This window comes from Chanos chanos, chromosome 7 (genome assembly GCF_902362185.1).
Source record: "Chanos chanos chromosome 7, fChaCha1.1, whole genome shotgun sequence".
Classification (NCBI taxonomy): Eukaryota; Metazoa; Chordata; class Actinopteri; order Gonorynchiformes; family Chanidae; genus Chanos; species Chanos chanos.
In genome coordinates, this window is record NC_044501.1 from 22078900 (window position 1) to 22094151 (window position 15252).

Below are 15252 nucleotides of genomic sequence, written 5' to 3' on the forward strand. Positions count from 1 at the left end.
CCACCCTACTCTCCCTCCCTCACTCTGTGTGTGACGTACCAGATGAGACTTTCAGACTAAAATAGTGCTCCGTGATCATTTTCAAACTCATAACATTGATTTTTAACTGGGAAAGTCGGTTCTTGATTGTAGTATCATTTTAACCATCAATATTTGCTCCTTTTCTCACTCACCTCCATCTCACCTGCTCTCCATGCCCTGTTGGCATCATCATGTTCTCTCTCTCCCTCTCTCTCTTAAGTCTGAACACACCAGAGTGAACACAAAAGAAATATTATCAGTAAACAAGTGGTGTTTCTTGCCATGATGTTCAGGAATGGATTACTAACCATTTCTGATCTGAATGGCAATGATTATTATATCAAGAATTATACTCATCTCTTACACCACTGTATACTTCTATCATCTGACTGGTACTTATTTTCTCACTGCTCTCAACTAACTTTTCCTCTTTTCTGAGGCTGCCCAAAAAATTGACAAATGTCACGGAAACCCCTCCTCTTGCTCATGACGACACTCACTGTAAATGAAAGCTGACTGTAATAAAACTGCATGCACTTTTATCAAACAAACAAATAATGCTATTTATCATAAGCAAGTACAGCTATACAGTATACCATACGAATATGCAATAAATGAAAGCTACTATTGTCTACATAAATTACACATGCAGCGCAACATAAATGACTGACACTTTGCTCAGTCTTCATATGGGCTTTCTGACAAATATTACGTAATATAAATAAAACGTAAGCACCATTGTTGGTTGCTGGGTGAATGGGTGTCTAATTAACTTTCCAGGTAACTTAGTCATGATAGCTAACGTTAGTGATGAATGATTGATTGCACTCACAAGTCGAGCATTAGCTTCTGCTGGGGTACGGTAACACCACTTTGAAAAACCACATGCAGAACTGCACTACTCCGTAATAGTAGGACCGGTAGTAATAATAACGGCAGTTTGTTAAGTTAAGTTTAAGTTTGATTACATTTGCTAATGATTATTTCGGACGGCGGTGCGTGTTTGCCTGTTGTTGCATAGCATTTGTTTATTTATATTTTTTATATCAATATATTGGGTGGGGGCATTTTGGCCATATTTGAACATTGTGGAAGGGGTGGGGTTCCCCACCTGCACCCAATATATATTATAATTGCGGCCCTGAAATAAGGCCATGGATGGGGAATGTCTTGCTCTGAATCTGCTCCGTCTGTAATGTTGTCTGGTTCACTTTCATCCATGTCGCTACTAGTTTCCCCTGTTATCGACACCTCAGACGCCCTTTTCTCCGCGGTCGAGTCTCCCCTTCTTGTCTGTTTCGTCTTGTTAAGTCTTTGACCTTCGTTTTAGTCCTGAAACGTCTGTCGTGCGTGATATGCATCGTAGGATACACCAAGGGATCGTCTTTTCTATGTGTTGGAAAGGCGCGCGATGATGCAAAATTAAAAATAATCGATATTCCCCTCAAATGTAGAAAGTACAGATAATTGTGCTAAAATGTAGAGCGTAAAAGTAAACAGTTGTCAGAAGAATAAATACTCAAGTAAAGCACAGATACCTGAAAACTGTACTTAAGTACAATCACAAAGTATTTGAACTTCATTACTCCCCACCTCCGGCCAGTAGTTTCACTGTATTAGACTGGTTTGTAGTATGAACGTTTAGCTACCCGATGTATTTTATTTTACTTTATTTTGCACTTTTTCATCTTGGTGTGAAGTTCCCTGCTTTCCTCTATCAAACTACAATGTGACCCTGATGTCTTTTGAAGACTGAAATGATGGAGAACACTTCCCCATGTTTTCAACTTATTTGCATAATATCCAAAACACAGTGTACTATACCCTTCACTCTCTAATGAAGAACAGAGCTATCAGTGCAGTCACATGTTGCCCAATCAAATATGTGTGCAATGCTTCATGGCTTTCACATTAGCTCCCAGTTATATATCTCTTGCCTGATTTCTGCTAAACCCACACTGACACAAGGTTAAAAATAATCCTATTTCTTTGTCAGACAGCATTCATCTCTGTTGTTCATTAATGCAAATCTACTTCCATTAACCATAGACTGCCATCTCCACCCACAGTAAATACATAATTTGCTAGAGATCTCCTGTAATGGAAAATTCAGTTTTGAGGTCAAACAGGCTTTTAAGTCAAAGAGAAAGCTTAAACATTCACATCTTCCAGTTGTACTGCACTGGGTGAAATATGTGCCCCATTGGACCACAAGGTAAAAAACTTTGTCAACTACAAAAACCCTGACCACAAATCTGATAAATAGGGATTATAACTCCTATGGTCAGTGGTCTATAATGTCAGTGTAAAAGTGTGTTTGGGGGAAAAGGCTCCTTTTGCTCCATTTATAGTATTACATTGTATTGTTTTAACATTAGTCATTAAAAAAACCTACTCAATTTATATTTTACTAACCAGCATATAATCGAACCAACAAGAATCTAATGCTCCTCATATCACTTGACATAAGTTTTATTATGTATTGCCTACAAATAATAAAAGAGTTAATAACATAAAATAAATGATTGCATTCATTTCGAACATTCACTTTTATTTTATTACATTGAATGTAGTCATTTAAAATATTACAGTGTTATATCACTTTAAGTTTCCTTGAGAGATGTTCTACTTTTTCTTATAAATGTATGTGGGACATTCTTAAGCCAAGACTGCCTAACTCTGGCCCTGTCAGTCAGTTTTGACTTTTGGCTTACTACTGACCAGCTAATTGAAAAATTGAAAATTTATAACTGAAAAACCCTACTTACAGTTTCATGTTTCCTGAATCGCAGCATTATATCAAAACCCCAGTTAAGCTTTTTTCACTCTGTACAGATGTTGCTTTGTTTATTTATTTATTTTTACAAATAAGCCATGACAGAATCTACATTGATTTATTTAGCTGACACTCAGAGCGACTTACAAATATTACTTCCCCTTACTTCTATTGCTTTCTGTGTCAGAGGCCTCTGGTGATAGGGTTTCAGGACTTTGCTGTGGGGCGGATCAGCACTGAACCCTCACACCTAGCCTTTAAACCTACAGCTCTCTGATTAGAAGGCCATTTATCTTGCTGCAAAATCACTCCTACTGCAATTATGCAGAAGTATAAAGGATTTCTGTGCTACAGAGAGAGTCCATGCAAAAAAACCAAACCCCCCCCCCCCGATTTTCACTATTAGGCTATAACAACATAGTCTATCTGTATACACAGTGCAGATTTTTTAGTCATACTTCAAGATGGATCATTCCTCTTCTCCATTTGCAAATGTTTAGAGTTTTTCACTGTTTGGACATGAGAAATATGAATCAAACTCAGAGCCCCAATTTCTATATTAACTGGCAGAGGACTGCTCCATTTTCCTTGGAAACTAGGTTGAGATGTACTGGAGGAAATTGATTGCTCTCCTGAAACCAGTGCCAAGAGCTTGTGGTTGGCATATTGATTTTAACTCTTGCATGAAAGCTTTCTGTTACTTCATCAGGCGAAATGGGTGAGAAAAGGACTCTACAGAATTTACAACATCTTCCATAAATTAATAGTTGTGTTTCTTGAACTGAATGGCACTTTAAGTTAATTGAATTAAAGACAACAAAAAAAATCATTTATTAATTTAGTTTAGGCTTTTATCGTCACAGTTTTTCCATTACACGTTTGTAGGAAGTTGGAGAGCACACTGCAGTAATAATTTAGGTTAAGATGTCTCACTTAGGGGCATAGCATTAATACACAAAATGAATCTGCAGTTTTCATCCGAAAGTAATTTTTTTTTGTGCTCAACCCTGGCCAGAATCAGCAGCCCTCTAACCATTGTTCAGAGTTCCAAACCCCACACCCTGCAAATCTTATTGATGAAACAATTCTAAAATTATGAGTATAAAGACTTGTGGTTGTGTTGCATCTTAAATATCTCAAATGCAACAGTACCACTATAAACTGTAACTGAGTTTAGAGAAAGTCTTAAATCTCTCCAGACTCAGGTCAGGCATTCATGAAGGATCTCATTTCCAGAATTTAAGTTTTGGATTGAAATCATTGCTAACTTTACATCTGAGAGATCTTTACACCCTTGTGTAATTTAACGATATCATTCCTATCACGAAAGGTCCTCATTCAGTCTTCTAACTTCTGCTATGCCAGTTCTGAGTTTCAATGATGTTAGAGATACTTTTAACCCACGGGAATGTTTTTGAATAGATTTTATTCCCAGGTGAAAAAGTAGGAGAAAAACTGCATCAGTTTCAGAAATGTGTGAGCTTTTTGGACTGATTTCATTCATGCTTTTAAAATACTAGCCTAGGGCTATATGGCAGTTCAATAACAATTATGCTTTTAAAATGAAAAGTGGAAATTCATTATACAGCGGAGTGGTCATTGTATTACTTAAAAATACGGCAGTTAGGAACAAAAGGTGTTTATGAAATCACCTCCATACTCATTAATGCCAAGTGTCTGTGGTTATGAAGGACTATCCTGATGTTGGTAATGACTTTGCTTTGTCCAGTTTGAAGATTACAATGCGCAAGCTAAATAATCATGGGGGCAGCAAAACTGACGCTTTTCAGTAAACATAATATTTTTTTCTATCCAAGTTCATGCTCTCTCAATTTTCATTTCCATTTATTTGTTTAACAGATGTTCTAATCTAGTGCAAGATACAGGAAGTGTATGCAGTTAATTGGTAGAATAATTTAAATGCAGCTTCCTACAGAGACAGTAATCTAGAGGGAGGAGATTGTGAAACAAAACATCAAGATAAGCTCTGAGTCATTGCTAGCCACAGAGCCCAAAAAGAAATCACTGCAGCACTATACAGCAAATACAGTAAATACAAAGACTATGCAGTCAATGAATGACAAATACAAAACAGCAAATTAGCAAATACAGTACAATGGAGCAAGTCAAAAACAAAACAAAACAAAACAAACAGCAAAAACACAGCTGGAGCACTGCAATGTGTGTCAAGTGATATCTGCAAGTGTATCTACTGCTTAAGTGTACTGGATATGTATCGGTTGTTCCTTACCATTAGTATGATCTGAAGTGTGATAAATGGCGGCCTATGCACAATTTAGGGTGAGTTTGGTACATTTGTACTGTTTCTAAAGAGCCAGCCACCAATATATGACACAAATCATGATAGGGCAGAATTCTTACACTCCTTGTCTCTAATAACTTGTTCTGTAAGACTGCAGACAGAACTGGAATACACTACCCAGCATAGGTGCCGATTTGACCTTTTCCCGGTGGGTGCTTAGAACATATGGCTATAAGCTTTAAACTGTGCAAAGATCACCATACCACCATATAGGCTATGCCTATGTCAGTCAGATGTCACCCTTCTAACCAACAACCACATCAATACAAATAAAAAATGATTAACAATCCCTCCACTACCAAGCAAGTAAAATGACTGCCAAACAGAGAAATTGGCACAAGAAATCAACACATACAACATGCATGATGCAAATCGGTACACTGATTGCAACTTCAACAATGAAACCGACCTAAATATCATTCAAACGCTCAGTGGCGGATTTTGGTATGGGCGACATGGGCAGCCGCTCAGGGCGGCGTCTTGCGGGGGGCGGCACGGGGCATCCGCACAAAAAAATTTGGAATGGTGACTTCTGTGCGATTGGTTTTCTATTGCTCATTTGCACGTTACGTCTATGATATTATGTCACCATGTGGGTCAATTAACCTTGTCGAAGTGAGCGCCAAAGTAGGGAGGAGCGGGGGAATCTATCAAATAATGCACCTCTAACTTTGTACAGTACTAATGCAATTAGTAAAATCAGTCATACTACAAAATTCTACCAAATAAACCACACCTCATTCATAATACGGTGATACATAGTTTCTAGTTCATATATAGTTTATAGTTGTAGCATTTTTTTCTGGTTTGTGCGAAATTGTCTAAATAAAAATTGCACTTAGTGCTAAATGGTGCTTTTTTTTGTTGGCGGGGGGTAGACACACAGGGTCCGTTCAGGGCGGCGTGCAAGCTAGAACTGCTACTGCAAACACTCTTATACAGCTCACCTTTTCCCGTGGGTGCGCGAGCTCCCGAGCACCCACAGAATCAGCACCTATGCTGCCCAGTCTTGTTGCCTGACTGGTTTGTGCCCAGAGACCTGAAGTGAGAATACAGCTGGCTTAGAACTGCCCAGTCCAGTATTTTTGATAGAAATGGAAGGACTGATACTGGCCTGTCTTTGAATGTAGACTGTTTGGATATTGGCTAATTATTACTGTTGTCAATTACTTGGTGCTCATTTAACCTATAGTAATTTTTTTCAGTGAATTAGGTCTACTGAAGTCAAATATGAAAGAATGAAATAAGCAGAAATCAATGTGTGACAGTTGTTATAACTGATGTGCAGACAATGCAAAATCCAAAAAAAGGTAAATTAGACAAAAAAAAATTGCACATGCTGTATCAATTTGTTAGGTGCACACTAATTCAGTGAAATACCAGACAGACTACTAAAAAGACTCCAAAGAAAAGGAATGGCAAGAACACTCTAGACGATGTTCACTTAGCCATAAAAGTCCTTTATTGGAAAACTTTTTATAACAGTCTTTTTATGGCTAAAGTTATGTCATGAAGTAGTTAACAGAGGAGTTCAGCTAGCTACCATGCCAAAAGGCAGGTGAAGTAACTGAAGTTAACCTTACACTCAGGCTAATGATGGATGCGTCTCGGTGCTTTTCCGGCCAGGAAAGGATGAAGGGTGGTGTCTGGAGCCCAGGTGAGGAGGTCAGTGATGAATATTTGGGCAGAAAATTGGAACCTTCCAAGGCTGAGACAAGGTGAGAGAAGATTCTCGTTCCGTGCTCGATTTATCCTGGAAAATCAAGGCGTAGTCAGAAAAAGCTATAAAAGATTCGTCTGGAGCTGATGTTTCTTGGCAGAGTTTTGGGGAAGGGTGAGGGACATGTCCTCCTTCCTATTGTTACATGGAGGTCTGACACAGCAAGGACTGCCTGAAAAGTTCGTAAGAATTGATCAGATAACATTTACTGGAGCTTTTTAATTATTCCAGTCACGAGTTTAACAAAACGGATGCAATCAGACGCAATGCTCTAGAGTTATTGTCTGCTCCTAGGCATTTGGTTTCTGTGACTGTTATGTTTTATAAACAGCAAGATGTTCAACATCCAGATTAAATAATGGAATTTTCAGTTTAACATTCTGTAAGGAAAGCATTCCTCTTTAAAAACGTCTGGATTTGCCATATTTTAAGTGCAGTGAACTATCAGTGTTTTTCTTAGTCTGAATACATCAGTAATGATCACCAATCTCTTTGTCTGCCCTCTGATAAGTCAGTAATGTCTCCAGTGCTTTTCTGAGTGGTGGAGGTTCAGAGAAAGTTCGGGGCCGTCATAAAAGTCATTGGCCTTCCTGTGGATGACCTTCCCAAAATTAAATGGATTTGGCTTCGCTCTAAAAAGCTTTATTAGCTTTAGAGCAGATTTAAAATATGCTGGTTAAGTCAAGTGTGCTTTGTCTCAGTTCTGTCCCTGTGTCATGTGGTGGAACAGTTGACAGAACTCTCAGACTTATCATGGAACTGCCACTGTTTAAAAGCAGCGTTTCTCAACCCTGCTCCTGGGGTCCCCCTGATCTGCATGTTTCCCATCTTTCCCTGCTCTACCTACCTGGCTGAACTCATCAGTGGCACGTTTAAATGGCTGAGCACACCTGATTTAATCAAGAGCATGTCAATCACACTAATCAGGTGTGTTTGGAGCAAGGATAGATAGAAGATATGCAGAGCAGGGGTCCCCCAAGAGCAGGATTGATAAACACTGGTCTAAAGGACTCGGTTGGTGAATCCACCCATAGCCACTGAGATTCTTGCCTCTCAGAACCACACTTCTTACAACAGAGGAAGTGGCTATTAGTCTAATGCATGCTGGGTATTGTAGTATGAAACTTTAGACAGGTCCAATGTGGCAGCAGGGCAGAATCATTGGCATTTGGTATTATATGAAAAATATGAAGCATATTTGTTGCACAACCCAATATTCACTAACGTGGCTGGCAGCTTACTGACATTTTTTTTTCCTTTTTTTCCTGGAGTTCTCCCTTAATATGCTTTTTGTCCTTACTCCTGATTTTCAACGTTGTTTCAAGTTATACTGCAAATAAAATAACACCACATTAGCAACAACAAGGATAAAGCTTTGTGTTTAACTTTCCTCTCCAATGTGTTTTTCCCCATAAAACTTCTCTGTCACACAACCTTCACAATAAGCATCATCTTTCCCTTAAAAAAAACAGTTCACGTTACGCTCTAAATTTTATTTCCACAGTGATCATTGCTTTACAGCATAAATGCTTATTCAAATGAAATGCTGACCCACCACTGTCCCTATCTAAAATATCTTAGGGAGAAATCTAATGGCGTTTCTTTGAGGTGGCAGCACATTATAGGCAAGTGTGCTGGAGCGTGCAAATCCCTGGCCACATTAATTCCTCTTCCCCAGCTTCTTAGGCAAAGGTGGGAGAAACAGCTGTCCAAGTTATTTGCCTGTCATTGTGGTCCCTGGTAAATAGAAACAGTCGGTGTGCATCTGTGTCCTTGTATGCACAATCTAACACAATAAGAGAACAGCCGCTGAGCAAATGAGGTTGCCACGTGAACACAAAGTGGAATGAGCAATTCACAGGTGTTTTGTGAAATGCCACGTCTGTTTCAAGCAATCACACCCCGGAACAAAGTTTGAAGAGCGTCGTCTTGAGGCTCTCTGTCACTGTTTCTGTGTCAACTTCTCACTTTCGTGCTCTCATTACAACTCCTTCAAGATGTGGCTATAACAGATCTATCTCCCCCTAGATAGTTTGCAGCTTTCTAATTATAGCACAGAAATTACATAACATGATTAAATGATTTCCTTCCACACACTAATTATAGTTGTCAAACATAATGTTATTCTCCTCTCTGATTCTCTATAGGATTTATGATAATATGATATAGGATGAAATTCTAAGATTAATGATAAACATCACATCTCCCCCACTTTCCACAAATTTTTTATTGGACAGCATTATGTTACATTAGCTGTCATAGTGACACTGGAGGTTAACTGCGCAAGGGTAACGGGAGTGTGTAATCAGGGGAGCTATAGGGGAAAGGCACATTGTGCGGGAAGGGACATAGGTATAGCACATGGTCAGGGAGTTAATCATTATGAAATATTTGCAGGTGGAGATGGTGATAAATGAGTGGAAAATCTTGTTGATACTGCAGAAGACATCGCTTGTTTTCTAGGTCAGCCCGATGCAAATACCTGTGGAAGGCAAAGAGAGGGGAAGAGAGAGGGAGAGAGAGAGAGAGAGAGAGAGAGAGAGAGAGAGAGAGAGGGAAAGGGACTAATTATACTCTGTCAGGACAAGCCACCATAGAAACTCTCACTGAAGAACCTCTCTGTCGACAAGGATGAGGAGAGATGGAGAGAGAGAATGAGAACAAGAGAAAGAGGCTCTCAAAGACAAGTCAATGTCACATGAGAGCGGCCAAGGGGAGCACTCTGTTCTGACATCTGTCTCAGACAGCTCCTAATGAAACATGAGAACACGCTCTCCTCTTTGTTTTTCACGTTCACTGGCAAAGGAGACAAAAAATGAATTTAGACAAAAGAAAAAAAAGAAAAAACCCTTGACCGTTACTGTAGTTGAGTGGAGTAAGCATAAAAAAAAGACTAGAATGATTTATGTTATACTGTTCCACAAATCTCTGGGCATCAGCATATGCCCACAAGCCTGTTCCTCCTCTGCCTCCTCTACCTCCTCTCCCTTCTCTCCTGCTTTTCCCCCAATCAGCCTGTGTTTCTTCTCTAAAGTGCTGTCCCAAGAAATCAGTGAAAAAGACATTTGTTGTAATGGACACCTGCAGCTGCCAAAGGAGCAGGTCCCTGGAGGAGATTTGTTCAATTATTTTGTGAAAACATGCCCCCCTCCCAAACAAACACACAAATAAACACACACACACACACACACACACACACACACACACACATCACTCAGGGTGGTGTGGTCACCCAAGTAGGAGACCTCCCTGGATGTGGGAGGAAATCTCCCAGGCAAGGAGGAGAAAAAAAAATCAATACTCAATGTGTTTGGCTCTCAACAGTCTTCTCTGTCAATACGCAGTTCCAGTGAAAGATGCAACAGAGCCCTTCTAGACTGAACAGCTGCCTGGCTAAATGAGCCTGGGGACCGGAGTATATACATACACAGCTTATGGTACAGAGAAAAATTGATATGCCACAGAAATAAATATATGCGTAACATAACATCAGTTTCCACAATGTAATATCATTTTCAATGTCGTTACAAGAGATTAATGGTGTACTCAGTTTATGTTGGTTTTCCACTCAGGAATGCACATTGTCATGATGACTTAGTAAGTCAGAGCTGTGAGTAGGAAAGGCGTGGATGAGGTGACGTGTCATTACACTGCTTCAGCAGGAGTCTGCTTCAATAATTTGCAGCTAATAATTTTTATCTTAAAAACTAACATTAAAAGCTGTAAAAGCAGCAATAATTATTGTAACACAGTCATTAAAACACATTGTAATATTGAATAACTGAAAATTAAAAAATAGGCCCAGTGTAATGGGATTCCTCGAGAAACCAGGCGCGTGAGGAGTCTTAATAAGAAAAGCAAAGTGTTCAAACAGAAACAGACAGGATACCAAACATGAGGAGCAGAGGAAGACAGAGTTACACAACCAGGATACAAACAGGTACAAGGATAGAACTTCTCCAAGAACTGAAATACACAGCTCAGACTGCTCTTTTAAGGCAGAGCAGACTTCACACTGAACAAAAGACAGACAGGAATATTTATACAGAATTAAAAGAAAAAAAAAACCGAGTGGATGATTAACAGAAACCAGGTGTGAACAGTAACTAAATAAATGAAGTCATCAACTGAACAAATCAGAGAGCAGAGAGGAGAAGATGATGGCATGACATTATCAGTTTCCTCTGTCTGAAGTTGTTTTTCCTTTATGTGCTAACTCAGAGAGACAAGTATTTTTTTTATCTTGCAAAGAATACACAATTACACCAAGAACACTAATAATTGTTAAAAAATGATTGAAATAGCACATCATGAAAAATCTTGAATTCTAAAACAGAGCAGGTGTAATGATTTTTTTTTAGTTTTTCCTGTGTTTTATTTTCTGTAAGTTGAAGTGCATACTCAGTGGGGTGTGTGTGGGATATGAACTGTGCCACGTGAGACAGTGGAGTTTGCTCACACATGGCTGACTGTACAGAGCAGCTTTATAGTCATACAGTTGAGGCAGATACACTCTGACTGCATACAAAGTTCACAGCAGGACATGCCAAGACTACTGTGGCCACCTGCCGCATGTTACCTACCTCCTGATGCTGTGTGATTGTAGTGTTTCATAAGAGACACACACACACACGCGCGCGCGCATGCGCACACACACACACACACACACACACACACACACTCACACACACATGCACACACACACATACGCTAACACACACACACACACACACACACACACACACACACACACACACACACTCAGAGGTAACCACTCTTCTGCTAAAATGTCATCTGTCCACTTGAGGCATAGATACACAATGCACAGGAAGTGCTTTAGCCTGCATTAAAACAGACTGTATTAATATGAATGCATGCAGTGGGACTACAAAAGACCTTTTCATAAAAAAAAAATTCTTTATTAACAGAATACATGTTATTGTCTCTCACCCCTAGAAAAACAACTACAATGAATATTCAGAAGAGAAACAGCAGACTCATCAGTGTCACAAGTTTGTAAGATGCACTTCCTGTCACTCAGTGAAACACTTGACTGTAACACATTTACCAATGAATATATAAAATCTGGAGATCATTACCCTGGCTCAGCAAACAACGCACAGTAAACCTTTTTGCTTTGCCTGTAGAAAAATCAGTCAAATCACTAATGATTCAGACAACTCACATTAAACCTTACAGGTTTGTCTGTAGAAAAAAAGCCCAAATCACAGATGATTAAAAAATGACAGTCAGATCCAGAGGTTACAAAAGAGTATGGAAGCTTGTAATGTTCTAGAAACAAAAAGAATTAAAAACTGTTCTAAGAACCTTCCTCTGAGGCTTCTGAAATCAGCAATCAGACAGGAAGTGCCAAATGACGAGAAAATCAAAAGAACAGCGCTTTCAGAACGGTTAGGATTCATCTCTCAGTCTGAATGGAGTCTTAGTGTTGACTGAGTGACTTGATCTTTTTATGCTGCAGTACTGTTGGGGATGTTTTACTGTATTAGTGAAGTTTGAGTGATGTCACACCGCATCCTCCTGATGTACAACTATTCAGGATAGAGGCAGCAAGGTACCTGTGACTCATCTAGCACAAAAAGGCAGAAAAGAGAAGAATTAAAAAAAAAAGAGAAGGAAAAGAAAAATGTCACAGCTTCAAATGCCAAGTGGCCTATGCTCTCTTTTTGAGGACAGTAACCTATGTCAGGCTCTTTTTGAAATTGAGCTGGCTTTCTAACTAAATTGATCATATGTCATTACAAATGTGGAGTATGGCAGTTGATGAGGTCGATAATTTAGAGGTCTCTTTTTTGTGTTTTCACAAGACTTTTTTTTTTTTCTTTCAGATTTTTATCGAATATTTCATCTGATGTGAAGAGGACTTAAAGAACGATCATAAAATCAATTATTTACATTAATAAGCATTATTATTCAATTCAGCGCAATTTTGTACTATCACAAAATAGTTTATTAATTACACTTCATTACAACTATAACATACAATAATAATGAAGCAAGAGTAATCAAAATAAACTGTGAGTTATGAAATTTGATATTCTGGAAACCAGTTTTATTCCTTTTTCTCATGTACAGTGTGTATTACAGCTGTGTAAAACAACAGTCCTTTGGCGTCACCGTTGTTGATTACTAAAATTTGTGACACTGCTCAAAAACATCTGCTTTTAGATTCTCTAAAAAAAGGAGCCCTCCATATTCCCACATGATCCACTTACAAAAAATCTGCCATTTTTACCCAGTGTGATTGCTCTACTACTTGTGTACTCTGATCATTGACATACCTACAGTTGACTACTGACATGTAGTAACCATTGACTTACCTACAGTTGACTACTGACATGTTGTAACCATTGACATACTTACAGTTGACTACTGACATGTAGTGAATGTTGACATACCTACAGTTGACTACTGACATGTAGTGAATGTTGACATACTTACAGTTGACTACTGACATGTAGTGAATGTTGACATACTTACAGTTGACTACTGACATGTAGTGAATGTTGACATACCTACAGTTGACTAATGACATGTAGTGAATGTTGACATACTTACAGTTTACTACTGACATGTAGTGAATGTTGACATACTTACAGTTGACTACTGACATGTAGTGAATGTTGACATACCTACAGTTGGTTGGTCTCTCGTGGGTGGATTAGTTAGAACTGACACCTCCCTGTCAGCATGATTCTCCAGCAGTGATAACAGCGCAGCCCTAATTCTAACCAAACTATAAACCTTCTGGATTGCGTGTTAGATCTGATACTGGACTGGCAAAGAAGTTAAAAGAGTCAATGATCAGGAAAAAAGATTAAGAGCTTGTACCACTACAATTTTGGAATGTTTAATGTAAAAAAAAAGAAAAAAAAAGAAAAAAATAAAATGTCACAGACAGGGATTACCCAGGCATAACATGTTACCCTGCGTAATCCCAGAGTGCATCTGAGTGGGGATGGGGTGTGGGTGGGGGGTTGCATTAGGCAAAACATTCAGACAGTTTGATGATGATCCTCAAACAACAGCCATGTTTGAGCTGAATGTTTGCAGTATAGCTCCTCTCTCTCTCTCTCTCTCTCTCTCTCTCTCTCTCTCTCTCGCCGTCTCTCTCTCTGTCTCGCTTTGAAAGATTGCAGTTTTGGGAATATAGAGATAGAGAGACAGAGAGAAGTAGAATGCTTTTGCTGTGGTGATATGAAAAAAAAGAAAAACGTTAGAAGGGAAGGCCTGGAATGCACACACAGTTCAGTAAATCCTGTAAGTGGATTTGGCTCCGGTATAATCAACATAGCGCTTTTTGCAGGGTTGCTGATCACAGAAGATCGTGTGGAGGTTCAATAGGACACACGCTGTGTTGAATAAGAGACTGACTCCTTCTGAAATACAGAGATTAAAGGAGAACGTGATTTTTAGAGAAATGGAGGTGCAATATCTGTTCTCTGAAAAAGATGCCGTTAAGAGAGACAGTTTGTCTTAGCTTGATTTTGTGCTATGCATAGAACCATACCATTGAAACCAGTTTCGTAAATAATATCAGGGTAATAAGAAACAACAGTTTCATGTTTGTGCCAGCAAATTTTATAAGACACACGCTGAAGGCACTTTAAATATTCACCACCAACTGTTGCAGTGTGTTTGAGTCTGCCTCCTGTTGGATAGAGCCTCACCCATACTCGACACTCGCTATCTCGGCCAATATCAATCTCCTTCTCTCTCTCTCTGCATCTCTCTGCTTCCTTCTCTCTCACTTTCTCTGTCACTCTTTCTGTGTCTCTCTCCCTCTCCTTTTCTCTCTCTGTCGCTCTCTCTGTCGCTTTCTCTCTCTCTCTGTTGTTCTCTCTGTTGTTCTCTCTCTCTCTCTCTCTCTCTCTCTCACTCTCTCTCTCTCTGTCTCTCTCTCTCTCTCTTTCCCAGCCTCTCTCTTTGAGCTTGAGTAGCTCTGTAACGGTCTGTTCACTGACAGCTCTGTGTGATACACTCAGACCATCTCTGTCAGCACTTATCAGCGTCACATCCTGAAGACGACAGAGACACCCCTCCCTCCACAGCCTGCTGGCCCGTCTAGCCAAAGGTGCCCCCCCCAACGTCAGAAGGAACTGAGAAATGGAAGTACACTTAGAAAAGGTCAGGTTGTGTAAGAGGCAGCAGTAGTCAGTCACAGAGTGGGGAGTAACATGGGGGGGGGGGGGGGGGGGGGCAGGAAACACATGTCAGAATAGCTATGGATTAAGAGGTTTCAAAATTATTTATTTGTTTGTTTGTTGGTTTGTTTATTGGTACACAAAATATTTTAAAGAATTGATCAGTGTTACTGGACATAAAACAAATGTGACACAGTGAAATGGCATAATTAAAGTCCAGCTCAATGATCTTTAAACATTTTTATTT